The 16,095-nt window shown below is 40.8% G+C and overlaps 1 protein-coding gene and 1 pseudogene across 2 annotated transcripts in view; both read left to right on the forward strand.

Moving 5' to 3' along the window:
- The window catches only part of CLVS1 (clavesin 1), a 185,585-nt gene that overhangs the window by 46,573 nt on the left and 122,917 nt on the right, over positions 1–16,095 (forward strand). The gene's annotated exons all lie outside the window — the stretch shown is intronic.
- LOC128563204 (syntenin-1-like) lies at positions 14,196–15,443 on the forward strand (annotated as a pseudogene). Its single transcript, XR_008373761.1, has 2 exons — positions 14,196–15,020; positions 15,393–15,443. The product of XR_008373761.1 is annotated as a syntenin-1-like (transcript).

Here is a 16,095-nt window from a genome sequence, read left to right on the forward strand (position 1 = left end):
TTGAATGTCGGCCCTTACCGCTCTAGCCACTCTCCGTGGCTCCCCTGAGGAGAGGTGCCCTGACTAGTCCCGGCTTGCTCGCCACTGCACATTCACACCATGGGTGCTGCTTGGCTTTCTTCTTAGTCTCCCCAAATGGTAAGTCGGAAAGCAGAAGCTGTGCTTTCTAAGCCTCTTCTACCCTTGCATTTGGCCCACAGCTTGGCATATAGACTTCAGCCAACCTTTGATGAAAAAGTGAGTGATGCTGACTGTCCCTTTTTGAAGTTCAGTTATAACAAATTACAATTATGTGGTGACTTGGGAAAGCTGCTCCATGTGTCAGGTGGAGCCACTTAGGAAAGAACTGTGGTGTCCCAGAGCAGCAGACGGTGAAGCTGGACTTCCGGAGACCAGCAGTGTGTGCCGAACAGGCTTTTCAAGCCCAGCATAATTATAATGTGTTATAATTAAACTTTGAGAAGATAGAGTAATGTCCAAAACAGAGAGATAAGCTGGCCACCAAAATGATCAAAGGAAACCATGGTTGGCAGAAGAGAAGGAGAAATATAGATACGAGATTCTAAAAATCTGAATTTTGTAAATGCCCATCTGGTTTCAGGTATTAATATCTCAGTGATCTTAGGTTCTTTACATCAGAGCAGAGCACAGGCCTCCATGTTCCACCCACTTTAATCGAACTATAAATATGATTTCAAATAACTTTGGTCTATTTCAGTCAACTTTAGCTGGTCCAACACAATTTCCTTAAGATAGTGCTCTTCGTACTCATTGGCAATCACCCATTTGATTTACTGGCGATCTTTGAATTTGTAGCAGAACACTGTTTTCAAAAGATAATATATATGGGTGCCTGTAATCCTAGCACTCTGGGAGGCTGATGTGGGTGGATTGTTGAGGTCAGGAGTTCGAGATCAGCCTGAGCAAGAATAATACCCCATCTGTACTAAAAATATAGAAAAATTAGCCGGGCGTTGTGGCAGGTGCCTGAAGTCTCAGCTACTCAGGAGGCTGAGGCAGGAGGATTGCTTAAGCCCAAGAGTTTGAGGTTTCTGTGAGCTATGACAGCAGAGCACTCTAGCTGGGGCAACAGAGTGAGACTCTGTCTCAAACAAACAACCGCAAAGGTAAACATATATGGGATATTTACTGACTGAAGTTCCAACTAAGTAGAATGCAAATTCCAGTAGGGTCCTCGTGGCTGGCGGTGAGGTGGGTCCACCTGTAGAGTAAGTCTAACAAGTGAGCGAAGATCATTATATGTTGGTCAGTCAGTCATTCAACAGCCGATGGAGATGATGTTCCAGAGGCCTGGTACAGCCTGACTCAGTTAGTGCAAAGGCTTCGCAGGCACTTTCAGGGTGGCAGCTCCAGAGCTAAGGGCAATGTGTTTCTGCTGCACACTCCAGCACCATGCTCTTTTAAGCAAATCTGAGTAATGAGGAGAAACATCTAAAAGCAAAGAGGAGGATTAAAAAGCCACCACACAGAAATGTGACCACACAGAAATGTGAACCAGGTCAGCAGTCTGGGGAAAATGTGAGCAGCTAGGGGGCAGCTCTGGGTCTCAGGGCCCACTTGAAAATTAATGCTGAATGAGGAGTCTCTCACTCATTCCTAATTGCTCCAACTCTCTAACGTGAAATCCTCAAGCTGTACTTCTCTGAGATTAATTTTTTGCTCATGGTGATATGTTTGAGGAAATATCAATACTCAGACAACATCCTAGAATGAAAACACTGTATAAATCCTCAACTTCAAATCTTAATGCTAGCAGCTAAAGAAATAAAGAAAAGTAAAATTTATTTCTTGTTTTGAAAGTGTTTATTGAACATGGTATATACAGACATACACACACATGATTAGTACAAAATAGAATATAGCACTATGCCAAAGGACCAATACCTGTGGTCATATTGCTAATATTTAGTGAACACTTACTATGCAAGGCTCTGTTCTAAGTTCTCTAAATATATCAATTGTTTTAGAAAAATCCCATGGATTTGGTGCTATCAATTACACAGTTGAGGAACTTGAGGCACAGGGAAATTAAAAAAAAAAAGCTTGACCATGTTAAAATTCATAGATTGAGATTCAATCTTCAGACAGATTCAACCGCCATCTGATTGCAGAGTTTCTACGCATCCCAAAGCTGTCAAGAGAAGGATGGGAGGGAGATCAATCCCTCCTTAACCCACCAGGACCAGGTAGGGAGTGGTGCTCAGGACAATGCTGTGCAACTAGACAGCTCCAGAGGATGCAGCCGTCTGGATAACCTCTCACTCTTCCAGGACTCCCGAGCAATCTGCTCAGTTCTCAATTCTGGCATCTTGCTGTTTAGGCTGGCACTTCTGCAACTGTCCTTTATCTCGGCTGTCCCTGTACGGAGCATAGCACCTGTGACACAAGGAGGCCCTCCAGGAATACATGAATGAATGAATGCCCAACTGGGATTTGGGATGAGCTTTGCTTTTTTCCTTGATTCCAATACTTGCCTTAACCTTTTTCTTCATGAGACTTCATGGTAAGTCATAATGTTAAAACCATTTTAAATTGAGATTTTGAAAAAGGCATATTGTTTGGGGATTGGATTGCTTCTTCTCTCCAAACAAGTATAATTCCAAAGAGAATGACAAAATACCACATGGACGGGGTAAAATGGAAAATTATACCTGCATGACCTGCTATGCTAACGAAAGGCAAGTGTGTATTTCATTGGCTTGGATCTGCTTGTCTGCTGCCGGGATTCCCTCCCAGTGCTTCGTTAGTGGTGATTTTGTAAACTATCCTCATGTTCAGGTTTTTATTAGAAATGAATCCCTGTGTTAATGAGCCTTGGAGATTGCACTGGCACGGAGGAGCAGTGGCGCCTGACTGCGCAGCTGCAAGAGCCAAGACGCAGCGAGTTCAACTGCGGCTCTCTAGCTCTCGAGCCTCATACACTCATTACATTCTCCTTTCTTATAATCTTTGTGATTATAATTATATTTTCCATTATTGACAATAACCCCCATGACAATTACTTATATAATCACGTGTGCATTTTTATTTTCTTCTCAAAGCAAAGGCTAGCATGGCACTTGCAATATTCAACAGCCCCGCTGCAAATGCACTGGCTAGGATGCTCTGCTAGGCTGGGGGCACTGGACAGGGTCGCAGACGCAGAGGACACCCTCTTGCAAAAGCAAGTGTGTGTTGAGGAGAAGAAACAACACTCACAAGGTCCTGGGTGAGACAGAAAGTCCTAATTGTAGGGCGGCACCTGTGGCTCAAAGGAGTAGGGTGCCAGCCCCATATACTGGAGATGGAGGGTTCAAACCTGGCCCTGACCAAAAAAACTGCAAAGAAAAAAAAAAAAGTCCTATTTGTATTTGGATGACTTGTTGTTCTCTAGAATATGGGGCTCACATTTCTCTTTCTTCCTTTCTGGGGGGTTTCTAAGTATGTGTGCATGTGTTTGGTTTGACAACATGTGTTATTATTACTCAGTTGTGTTGAGGAAAGAACGGGCCTTTAACAAGAGGTGGTGGAAAGAGAAAATCAGAAAAGAGGAAACATAATCAAACAGCTTAGAAGCTAGGAAGGGCTATAGACGGTGACAGCAGGTGTCAGAGAAATGGGATCTTGGGGCTGGCAGGGTCCCCTGGGACAGGCTCTGGCTTGGACTGTGGAGGCAGGTATCCGGGGGGACTCAGCCAGCATCAGCTCAAGAGTGACCCTGTTGTATTGATCCCCTATCTGTTCTTTAATTGTTATTTTAAACTATGAAGACAGAGTGCATTTAATTTTATTCTGTGTTACTTAAAAAAAGAAACGTTTTGGTCCAGTGGTCTAAAAGATAAATCTTCATTCATCAATTCCTAAAGAAAATTTATTGAAAAATACATAAACTTCCAAATTCCCTGCATAGAGCATTTCATTGAAGAGTTGTTCACGCCTGGTACGGAAGGTCCATCAGAGCTTCTTTAGCCCAGGATGGCTGGGACCTACCCTAAACTGATTACATCAGAATCAGCTGGGGGTGGGGCAAGTGCATACGAATTTTGGGAAAAACTCTGCCGCAAAGCCAGGGGTGAACACCACTGCCCATACATACATTTCACATAGAGAAGTAGAGATGGAGAGACAAAATAGAGAAAACAACAAGGATGGGGCTCTTTTGGGGACCCATAAAGCTGTATGTAAATGTCGTTCTTGCTCAAGAGAATAATAAACTCTTACCAAACCTTAATGATAACTTTTTCCATGTTTCTAATTAGGGAAAAGGCAACACAAAATTGGTTTCCATTTGTCTTCACTTTTGGTTAGGGAGCCTTAAATATTGTTCTCCACTGAAGTTTCTTTGTAAACTTGTTTTGACACCCCCATCTCTGATAATGTATGCAATTAGCAAACACTGAGCACCTTGTGTTTCAGGCATGAGGCCAGCAGCACAGCAGGTGCTAACTGATTCTGTACTTAAGGGGTTCCTCTCTGGTGGCAGAGACACCAAACAGTGCCCCATCAAATTGTTTAAACACAAATGTGATAAATGTTCAGAGAGAAGAGCAGGATGCTAAGGCAAGGCAAGGCTCTGGATCTACTCTGGGGCAGGCATTTTAGATATGGTCTGGAAGAGCCAGTGTGAGCGTTCCAGGCTAATGGAATAGTCTGTGCAAATGTCCACAGGTGGTAAAAGTAATTTTATGTTCAGAGAATTCAAGAAAGGTAATGAAGCTGAGAGGTGTTGGGGAGATGTTGGTCCAAAGTTATAAACTTTCAGTTAGATAAGAGGGATGAGTTCCTCAAATCTATTGTACAATATGGTACACAGGTTTATTAGATTTATACATGTTTATTATGTGTTTATTTTCTGAGCTCAGTTTAGCCATTCTACAATGTACACATTTCAAAACATCATGTTGTACACACAATTTTAAACTTGAGAGTAGAAATTGTACGTCTTTTTATGGCGTACAGCACGATGTTTCAAAAAACATACGTACGTTGTGGAATGGCTAAATTGAGCTGATTACATATGCATTACCTCACATACCTGTCATTTTTTTGGTCAGAACCCTGAAAAACTATTATCAACAATTTTCAGCTATATCAGACCTTATTATTAATTATAATCACCATGTCGTGTAATGCATTCTTGAACTTGTTCTTGCCGTGTAACCAAAATTTTGCATTCATGACCAACATCTCTCTAAATCCAACCTCTGCCCCCAGACCTCTGCTGTCCTCCATTCTACTCTCTACTTCTGTGAATTTGACTTTTTTTTTATTTTAACAGCTGCTGCTTTAAAAGAATTTTTTTTTTCTGAAAACTTTATTGTTGGGGATTCATTGAGGGTACAAGATGTGTCACACACTGAGACCCCACCCCCCTCCCTCCTTCTCTCTCTCTGCTCTTCCCTTCCCTCACCCCCTCCCTCTTTCTCTCTCTTTCTACTCTCCCCTTTCCCCACCCCCATCATGTCATTGTCATCAAATCAAGACTGAGTACATAGAATTTATGCTTCTCCATTCTTATGATGCTTTACTAAGAATAATGTGTTCCACTTACATCCAGGTTAATACAAATGCTCTATTTTTCTTAGTGGCTGAATAGTATTCCATGATGTACATGTACCACAGCTTGTTAATCCATTCCTGGTTTGGGGGAGCATTTGGGCTGTTTCCACATTTTGGCAATTGTAAGTCAAACTGTGATAAACAGTCTAGTACAAGTGTCCTTATGATAAAATTTTTTTTCCTTCTGGATAGATGCCCAATGATAGGATTGCAGAATAAAACAGGAGGTGTAGCTTGAGTTCTTTGAGGTTTCTCCATACTTCCTTCCAAAAAGGTTCTATTAGTTTACAGTCCTACCAGCAGTGTAAAAGTGTTCCTTTCTCTCCACATCCATGCCAGCATCTGCAGTTTTGAGATTTTGTGATGTGGGCCGTTCTTGCTAGGATTAGATGATATCTCAGGGTGGTTTTGATTTGCATTTTTCTGATAATTAAGGATGATGAGCATTTTTTCATGTTTTCTAGCCATTCATCTGTCTTTTTGAGAAAAGGTTCTGTTCATCTCTCTTCCCCATTGATATATAGGATTATTAACTTTTTTCATGTGGATTAATTTAAATTCTCTATAGATCCTAGTTATTAACCTTTTGTCTGATTCAAAATATGCAAGTGTCCTTTCCCATTGTGTAGGTTGTCTATTTGCTTTGGTTTTTGTCTCCTTAGCTGTACAGAAGCTTTTCAGTTTCATTAAGTCCCATTTGTTTATACTGGTTGTTGTTGCAATTGCCATGGCAGTCATCTTCATAAAGTCTTTCCCTAGGCTGATATCTTCCATTGTTTTTCTTAAGCTTTCTTTGAGGATTTTTATTGTTTCATGCCTTAAATTTAAGTCCTTTATCCATTTTGAATCAATTTTTGTGAGTGGAGAGAGGTGCGGGTCCAGTTTCATTTTTTTGCATGTGGATATTCAGTTCTCCCAACACTATTTATTTAATAGGGAGTCTTTCCCCCAGTGTATGCTCTTTGGTTTATTGAAGATAACGTGGGTGCAAGTTGTAAGTTTCATTTCCTGGTTTTCTATTAGATTCCAAATGTCCATGTCTCTATTTTTGTGCCAGTACCATGCTGTCTTGACCCCTATGGCCTTGTAATACAGCCTAAAGTCTGGTATGGTGATGCCCCCAGCTTTATTCTTATTACTAAGCACTGCCTTAGCTATATGGGGTTTTTCTGGTTCCATACAAAATGCAGAATCATTTTTTCCAAGTCTTGAAAGTACAATGTTGGTACTTTAATAGGGTTAAAGTACCCTATTACTTTGGTGTTGAATTGGTAGATTGCTTTGGGAAGTATAGACATTTTAACAATGTTGATTCTTCCCAGCCATGAGCATGGTATGTTCTTCCATTTGTTAATATCCTCTGCTATTTTCTTTCTTAGGGTTTTATAATTTTCTTTATAGATGTTCTTCACCTCTTTTGTTAGGTATGTTCCTAGGTATTTCATTTTCTTTGAAACTATGGTAAAGGGAATTGTGTCCTTAATTAGCTTCTCATCTTGGCTGTTATTGGTGTATACAAATGCTAATGACTTGTGGACATTGATTTTATATCCTGAGACATTACTGTATTTTTTGATGACTTCCAGGAGTCTTGTGGTTGAGTCTTTGAGGTTCTCTAAGTATAAGGTCATGTCATCAGCAAAGAGGGAGAGTTTAACCTCCCCTGCTTCCATTTGGAAGCCCTTTATTTCCTTGTTTTGCCTAATTGTATTATCTAGAACTTTCAGAACTATGTTGAATAGTAATGGTGACAGAGGACAACCTTGTCTGGTTCCAGTTCTAAGAGGAAAAGCTTTCAGTTTTACTCCATTCAGTAAAATACTGGTGTGGGTTTGTCATAGATAGCTTTGAGTTTAAGAAATGTGCCACCTATGCCTATACTCTTCAGTGTTCTAATTAGGAAAGGATGCCGGATTTTATTGAATGCTTTTTCTGCATCTATTGAGAAGATCATATGGTCTTTGTTTTTGGTTCTGTTGATATGGTGAATAATGTCTACAGACTTGCATATATTAAATCAGCCTTGCATCTCTGGGAATGAAGCCTACTTGATCATGATGTATGCCTTTTTTGATGTTAAGCTGTAATCTATTGGCTAGGATTTTGTTGAGAATTTTTGCATCCATATTCATTAGTGAAATTGGTCTGAAGTTCTGCTTGTTAGTTGGGTCTTTTCCTGGTTTTGGTACATGGTGATGTTTGCTTCAAAGAACATGTTGGGGAGGATTCCTTTTGCCTCATTTTTTTGGAATAATTTCTATGGTATAGGAATAAGCTCTTCTTTGAACATTTGATAGAATTCTGGTGTGAAGCCATCTGGACCGGAGCATTTTTTGGGGGGAGATTTTTAATTGTTTCTTTCATGTCAGTTGTTGAAATTGGCCTGTTCAGGGGATCTATTTCCTTGGGTATTAGTCTAGGGAGAGAGTGTGATCCATTTCCTTCACATTGTCAAATTTCTGGGCATAGAGTTTCTGGTAATATTCAGAGATAATCTTTTGTATCTCTGTGGCATCAGTTGTTATTTCCTCTTTATCATTTCTGATTGAGGTTATTAGAGATTTTAGTTTTTTATTTCTAGTTAGGCTGGCCAAAGGTTTATCAATTTTATTTATTTTTTCAAAAAGTCAACTCCTTGTTTTATTAATTTTCTGAATGATTCTTTTGTTTTCAATTTCATTCATCTCTGATTTAGTTTTGGATATTTCTTTTCTTCTCCTGGGTTTAGGCTTAGATTGTTCTTCTTTTTCCAATTCCATAAGATGGCTTGTGAGTTTGCTAATGCGCTCTCTTTCTGTTTTTTGAATGTAGGCTTCTAAAGTGATAAATTTTCCTCTCAGGACTGCTTTTGCTGTATCCCACAGGTTTTGGTGGCTTGTGTCTTCATTGTTATGCTCAAGGAAATTAATTATTTCCTTTTTTATTTCTTCTTGCACCCATCTGTCATTCAACAAAAGGTTGTTTAATTTCCATGCCTTTGTGTGGGTTTGAACGCTTTTGTTGAAGTTGAATTCCACCTTTAGTGCCTTGTGGTCTGAAAAGATACAAGGCAAAATTCTAATTCTTTTGATTCTGTTAGGTTTGTTTTGTGTCCTAGGATATGATCAATTTTGGAGAATGTTCCACGGGGTGATGAGAAGAATGTATATTCTTTATCTTTATGATGAATTGCTCGATATACATCTATCAAGCACAGTTGTTCTAGGATCTCATTTAAGTCTCTTATATCTTTGTTTAATTTCTGTTTAGAGGATCTGTCCAGCTCTGTGAGAGGAGTGTTAAAGTCCCCTGATATTATGGTGTTATAGGATATCATATTGCTCAGACTACGTAAGGTCTGTTTCAAGAATCTGGGAGCATTTAAGTGGGGTGTATAAATAGTTAGAATTGAAATGTCTTCTTCTTCTTCTTTTTTTTTTTTTTTTTTTACAGTTTTTGGTGAGTTTGAACCTACCACCTCTGGCATATGGGGCCAATGCCCTACCCCTTTGAGCCACAGGTGCTACCCTGAAATGTCTTCTTGTTGTATTTTCCCCTTGACCGATATAAAGTGACCATCTTTGTCTTTTTCGACTTTCGTTCCTTTAAATCCACATGTATCTGAAAATAGGATTGCAATCACTCTTTTCTTCTGGATTCTGTTTGACTGAAAAATTGTCTTCCAACCCTTAACTCTGAGCTTTAATTTGTCATTTGGGACTACGTGTGTTTCCTGCAAACAGCAAATGGATGGCTTGTGTTTTTTAATCCAATCAGCCAATCTATGCCTCTTCAGTGGGGAGTCCAAGCCATTAACATTTATTGAAATAATTAATAAGTGTGGTAACATTCTATTCATCTTATTTTGTGAAAATCTATTGCTTAGTTTTGTCTTTTGCATCATTCTGAAAGCTAGGTCCTGTCCTTTAATTTCAGGGTGCTTACCTTGCTGGTAGTCCCTAGTGATGGTCAGTGTGTAGAACAGGTTGAAGTATTTCCTGTAGAGTTGGTTGTTGTGGCAAATTTCCTCAATGTTTGCATATCAGTAAAAGATTTGGTTTCTCCACCAATTTAGCTTAGTTTAGTGGGATATTGAATCCTGGGCTGAAAGTTGTTCAATTTAAGTAGATTAAAGGTGGATGACCATTATCTTCTGGCTCAAAAAGCTTGGTTAGAGAAATCTGTGGTCATCATGATGGATTTGCCCTTATAGGTCAGTTGGCACTTACTCCTGGCAGCTTGCAAAATTTTTTCTTTTGTCTTGATTTTGGACAGGTTCATCACAATGTGTCTTGGAGAAGCTCTATTAGGGTTGAGGTGACCTGTGGTCCAATATCCCTCTGAAAGAAGTGTGTCAGAATCTTTGGTGATATTTGGGAAATGTTCATTTATGAGATATTAACCACAATGCTGATATAGCTGTACAAGATAGAAACTGGAGGCCTCTGCTGATTTCTCAAACCTTGCAGGCTTGAGAGGCTAAATGTTTCCTCAGCCTGCTTAAAAACACTTTAAACTATTATTCTTGACTAAGCAGAGGCTTTCCCAGGAAAGCACTTGTCCCTGGGATCTCTCCTGAAGTGGCTGACTGCTTATCTAGTGTGCCAAAACTAGTCTCACTCTATGCTGCTGAGAGCCAAGGCTGTAATCTGCCAAACATAGAGATCTCCACTGTATCCCAGCCTCTCAGTCTCCGCCTTTGGGCTGTTCAATCTCTAGGTTACTGGCCCAAGATCTCCTGGCCAATCCTTGCACTGGACCCTGAGGGAAAAGCATAAAGGGGCAGTTCTCCCCCAGTGGCTGTGTGGGCAGCCCACAGCTGACCCTTCCGGCTCAACAGCTCAGTCCAGGGCTCTAGACAATGCTCAAAGTCATCCACACTCTCGCCCAGGATCTACCAAGGAAGTTCAATTGAGTGCCCAAGTCCAAAAAAACAAAAAACAGAAAACAGCCCAAAGGTAAGGCCTTTCCTGGTCACAAACTCACTGTTGGTGCAGTTACAGCTGCGGGTAGCCTCCAACCAAACAAATGCACTCACCACATGCCAGTTCTCCACTGTCTTTATCCTTCTCATGGGGTCCAGAAGACTCTCACTGTCTCCCTGTGTCCCCAAATGGATGTCTGTGGGCAGATCCCACCAGCCAGAGATGCCCAAAGTCTTCTCTCCCCAGTCTCACCACACCCAGTTGCAAAGAAGCTGTTACTCGGCCACCATCTTCTCCCAACCTGGCATTGTGAGTTTGCCTTTTTTTTTTTTTTTTTTTGCAGTTTTGGCCAGGGCTGTGTTTGAACCCACCACCTCCAGCATATGGGGCTGGTGCCCTATGCCTTTGACCCACAGGCGCTGCCCTGTGAGTTTGACTTTTTAAGACTCCACAAGTGCTTATAGCACCTAACATGATATCCTCCAGGTTCATCCATGTTGTTCCAAGATTTCCTTCTTTTTATGGTTCTATAAAATTACATTGTATGTATATTCTATATTTTCCTTATCTGTTCAGCTATTGATAAACACTCAGGTTGATTCTATATCGTGGGTATTATAAATAATGCTGCATTGACCATGGGAGTGCAGATATTTCTTTGACAAACTGATATCATATCTTTTGTAAATCTGCACCATAATTATTTAAGGAACCTCCATACTGTTTTCCATAATGGCTGTACTAATTTACATTCCCAACAGCCGTGCATAAGGGTTCATCTTTCCCCATATCCTCACCAACACTTGTTATCTTTCATATTTCTTATAATAGTCATTCCATCAACAGGCATATGCTAATATTTCACTGGAGTTATAATTTGCATTTCCTTGAGGATTAGTGATGGTAAGCTCCTTTTCATATATCCATTGGTCAATTGTATGTTTTCTTTTGAGAAATACTCCTTCAGATCCTTTTCCCACTTAATCAGGTTATTTGTTTTTTGGCTGTTAAGTTTCTGAGTCCCTTCTATAGTGTAGGACCTCCATAGCTGACCACCACCTTACACTGACCTAATTTTCATAGACCTGATGGGCACCACACATACGTATCAGTACAGTCATCCTAGTTCTTAATGATGACCACCTTTGTATGTTGACCAGTTTGTTACAGTTTTGGGGTGGTCAACTTACAGAGGTTCTACATTGGATATTAACCCCTTTCTAGATGTATGGCTTGCCAATACTTACTCTCATTAAGCATGTTGTCTTTTTTTAACCCGTCGATTGTTCTTGGCTTACACAGAAGCTTTCTGGTTTGAGGTAATTCCCCTTGTCTATCTTCCTTTCCATTGCCCGTGCTTTGGAATTATAGCCAAGAAAAACATTGCCCAGATTCACATCATGAAGCTTTTCCCTTATAATTTTTACATATCGATTAAAAAATAATGATAATTTTTTTAAAAAAGAGAAAAAGGAAAAGCTATCAGGAGGTACAACCAACAAGAGTTTGGCCACTGATTAGGAATGAATGGAGGAGGAGGAGGAGGGAAAAAAAGGTCTGGATGCTTCTCAGGTTTCTGGGTGAAGACACATATCTGGGTGGTGCCATCCCTTGAGGTAAGGAACAATGGAAGGGCCACATGGGCAGGTGGTTTAGGACACAGTACAAACAGGCTTTTTATGTCTTTTGCATTTGGGGGTTGGGGTTTTTTTCTCTGTTTGATCTTTACCTTCTCGATTTTCCCCTTGGAGTCAGTAAGGAAGAATTTGAATTGATTCGCATTTCTAGTGTACTTGTCCCAAACTCTCCCTGATTTGAAAATGCCAAAGAGTGGGGGCAGTGACTGTGGCTCAGTGAGTAGGGCTCTGGACCCATATACCGAGGGTGGTGGGTTCAAACCCGGCCCTGGGTAAACTACAACAAAAAAATAGCTGGGCGTTGTGGTGGGCGCCTGTAGTCCCAGCTACTCAGGAGGCTGAGGCAAGAGAATCGCCTAAGCCCACGAGCTGGAGGTTGCTGTGAGCTGTGATGCCACAGTACTCTATGGAGGGTGACAAAGTGAGACCCTTTCTCTGAAAAAAAAAAAAAAAAGAAAGAAAATTCCAAAGAGAAAAAATACACAAATATAGAATAAGCCTGCCTAAATTGAAGTTTCACACAGAAGTGATCACCAGTTGGTGAAGGACCGCCTGCTGGCTTTCTAGCAGTCCCCCTGCACAGCACAGGTGTGCCCTGCCAGCTTGCATCTTTCAAGCCCTATCCAAATAATCCCTGAACTGCATCACTGACGTACATGCTTTTTTTCCACGTAGAAAATTTTGCCAGGAATGTTTAATTCTATCTTCTGCACAGACCTCTAAGTCCATGGAGTATTAAATTAGCTAAAACTTGTTAACCTGTAGCTTCCTTCCACTTGTTTTTCTCTTGAGGGTTTTTGAGCCCTGCAAAGAATGAAGTCCAGGTGGTTGCTTACTTCCCTTACCAGAGTTCAAGGCAGCATCTCTCACTCGACACGTTTTCTTCACTTCCTCTTTCTGTTTCCCAAGTGAGTTATTTCTCTTGCAAGTCTGTGTATTTGGCATTCTGTGATTTGTATCAGATGTACTTTTCTCCTTATCGTAAAGTACCATGATAAGGCATTGCAAGAGGGAAGCATTTCAATAAACCATTAGAAGGTTTTTGGCTTCTGGATGGCAGTTTTACTAGTCTGAAGATAAGCTACTGCTATAATCTACCATCTTGTTAAATGTACACACACTTCAAACAATTGTCAGACTCCAGGCAACTTGGGAAATACATATCCTCCTTTTCCCTTTTATATCACTTTGCTTGTGTGCACTGAAATCAAAGCATGAATGAGCAACGCAGTTACCGTGCAGAGTGGAGGAGAGAGGGTTGAGTGGAGCCTTTAGTAAGCTGGATGATTCCCAGGCACCCACACAGCGATGACAGCAGAGAGCAGCTCAGGGGCATTTGGTCATCCTTTGAAGTTTTCTGCTTCCCTCTCTGGCTATGGAGTTGAATAGAGATGATGTTCTGCCTATCCAGTAGGCACAGCGAGCTGATGGAAGTTCCTAGAAAAGTCTGGGGTGCATATGGGCCAGTAAGACACAAGTGCATGTCTTCATCTGTCCCAGGATGGTGTGGTTGGAACCACAGTTGGTCAGAAAGTTGTTTTCTATTTTAAACAATTTTAGTGAAGTACTCTGAATATGACCTCTTCTCTCCACTTGCCCAGAGCTGGAATAATAAAAACAAAAAATCTCATAAAGTAGGAGCATCTCAGAGAATTCTAACAGGACCATGTAAGTGCATCAGTAATTTATTATAACTTCTCTTGTAATAAATGAAAAAAATAGAAAATCGCAGCAAAGGAATAAAAATGACAAAAAAGAATGAAATGAAAATTATGTAACTGAAAAATATAACGAGAAATTTTTAAAAGCCTTGCTAGATAGGCTTAATAGTAGAGTGGAGAAGAAAAAGGATAAAATCAGTAAGTTTGCCAGACCTGGCCGGTCCCATCGGGACTGGCATCCGGGGGGCGCAGAGCCCTGAGGCCAGGCCGGGGCTCTGATAGCAGCCTCCGCGGTGGCTCTGGACTCACCAGCGAATCATCCTCTGTTGTATCCTTGTTCTTTTGGATACGATCTCGAGCCCAAATGATCTAAGAATCTAGAGTATAAGCAGAACTGTTAGCGCTCAACGAAAGTGACCAAATAACCCAGACAAATCCTGCAAAAATGTTTCTCTATCCATCTCTTGAAGACTTGAAGGTAGACAAAGTAATTCAGGCTCAGACTGCCTTTTCTGCAGATCCTGCCAACCCAGCAATTTTGTCAGAAGCTTCTGCTCCTGTCTCTCAAGATGGACATCTCTATCCTAAACTGTATCCAGAGCTCTCTCAGTACATGGGCCTGAGTTTAAATGAAGAAGAAATACGTGCAAATACCGTCTTGGTCCCTGGAGCACCAATTCAGGGGCAGTCGGTAGCAAGGCCTTCCAGTATGAACTATATGGTTGCTCCTGTAACTGGTAATGATGTTGGAATTTGTAGAGCAAAAATTAAGCAAGGGATTCGTGAAGTCATTTTGTGTAAGGATTAAGATGGAAAAATTGGACTTAGGCTTAAATCGATAGATAATGCTATATTTGTTCAGCTGGTCCAGGCTAATTCTCCAGCCTGTTTGGTTGGTCTGAGATTTGGGGACCAAGTACTCCAGATCAAAAAAGCACACAAGGTTCTCAAACAAGCTTTTGGAGAGATTTACTATGACCATTCATGACAGGCCCTTTGAACAGACAATCACCATGCACAAGGATAGCAGTGGACATGTTGGCTTTATCTTTAAAAATGGAAGAATAACATCCATAGTCAAAGATAGTTCTGAAGCCAGAAATGGTCTTCTCACGGAGCACAGCATCTGTGAAATCAATGGGCAGAATGTCATTGGATTGAAAGACTCTCAAATTGCAGACATACTGTCAACAGCTGGAACCGTAGTTACCCTTACAATCATGCCTGCTTTTATCTTTGAACATATCATTAAACGGATGGTGCTGTTGTGCCCAGATCCAGAAATCCCCCACAAAGACCACAAGGAGCCAAGTCCATTGCAAAAGCAAAAGGGCCATTTATTGCAAGTTCAAACTTGGGCTCCCAGGGACTCCGCTACAACGGAGCCCCGAGCTCTGTAACAGGGGTGTTTTTATAGTATAGCACAGCAAAGTAGGCGTATACAAGTTAAACAAAGGGACTGCTTCTGTATTGGCTGCCACTGGTCCTGCCATATGGCCCACTCCAGGAGGCAGTTTGATTCGTCACCAATGACTCAAGGTGGAAAACCAGCCATTTACGGTTTTGAACAAAATGGCTGACAAAAGCCAAAATTGCTGAACCCTTAAGATGGCGTTGGTCTGGTTCTCTCAGCGCCAAGCATTATGAAAAACCTGATGGACCACACCATTCCTGAAGTTTAAAAGTCTTGGCACAACAAAAATGTAGCTGACCTTTTCCCGTTTCCTTCTTTGGTAAGTTCTGTATTATGCACATGAAGCTTTCCCAGAGCCAGCGAGCACATGCTGCATGAGGACCTTCCGTTTCACAGGCAGCTGGGAATCCGACCGTCTCATCTGATAACTGTTCAGATTGCAAGATAGTTGTTGCCTTATTCTGGTTTGGCTACAGATGTGTTTCAGATGTAAAACTTTCAAGAAATGTACTGACTTTCAACTTTCAAGAAATTTACTGACTTTCAACTTTCAAGAAATTTACTGACTTTCCTAGCATAGTTTCTCTACTGGAAAAACCTGATGCTTTTACAAGCCATTGTGGTTAGGATGACTGATACAGGGTTAGCTTTCTGTGAGAAACAGTCGCCTTCTCCTACGTCATGAGTAGTGCTGTTCATATTTCTTTAGTTCTATGGTGTATTTGCATTTTTAACACATAACCAAGTACATTTAGAATGATTGCCTTTGATAGTGTTTTTTTTTTTTTTTCTATTTACAAGTGTGTGTAAAATACCAATTAAGAACACTGGTTTCATTCCATATAAGCATTATACAGGTGTGTGTGGGTTGCAAGAGATTGTGATGATTGTCATTACATTTTAACTAACTTCACTTACTA

Source organism: Nycticebus coucang, chromosome 13 (genome assembly GCF_027406575.1).
Source record: "Nycticebus coucang isolate mNycCou1 chromosome 13, mNycCou1.pri, whole genome shotgun sequence".
NCBI lineage: Eukaryota > Metazoa > Chordata > Mammalia > Primates > Lorisidae > Nycticebus > Nycticebus coucang.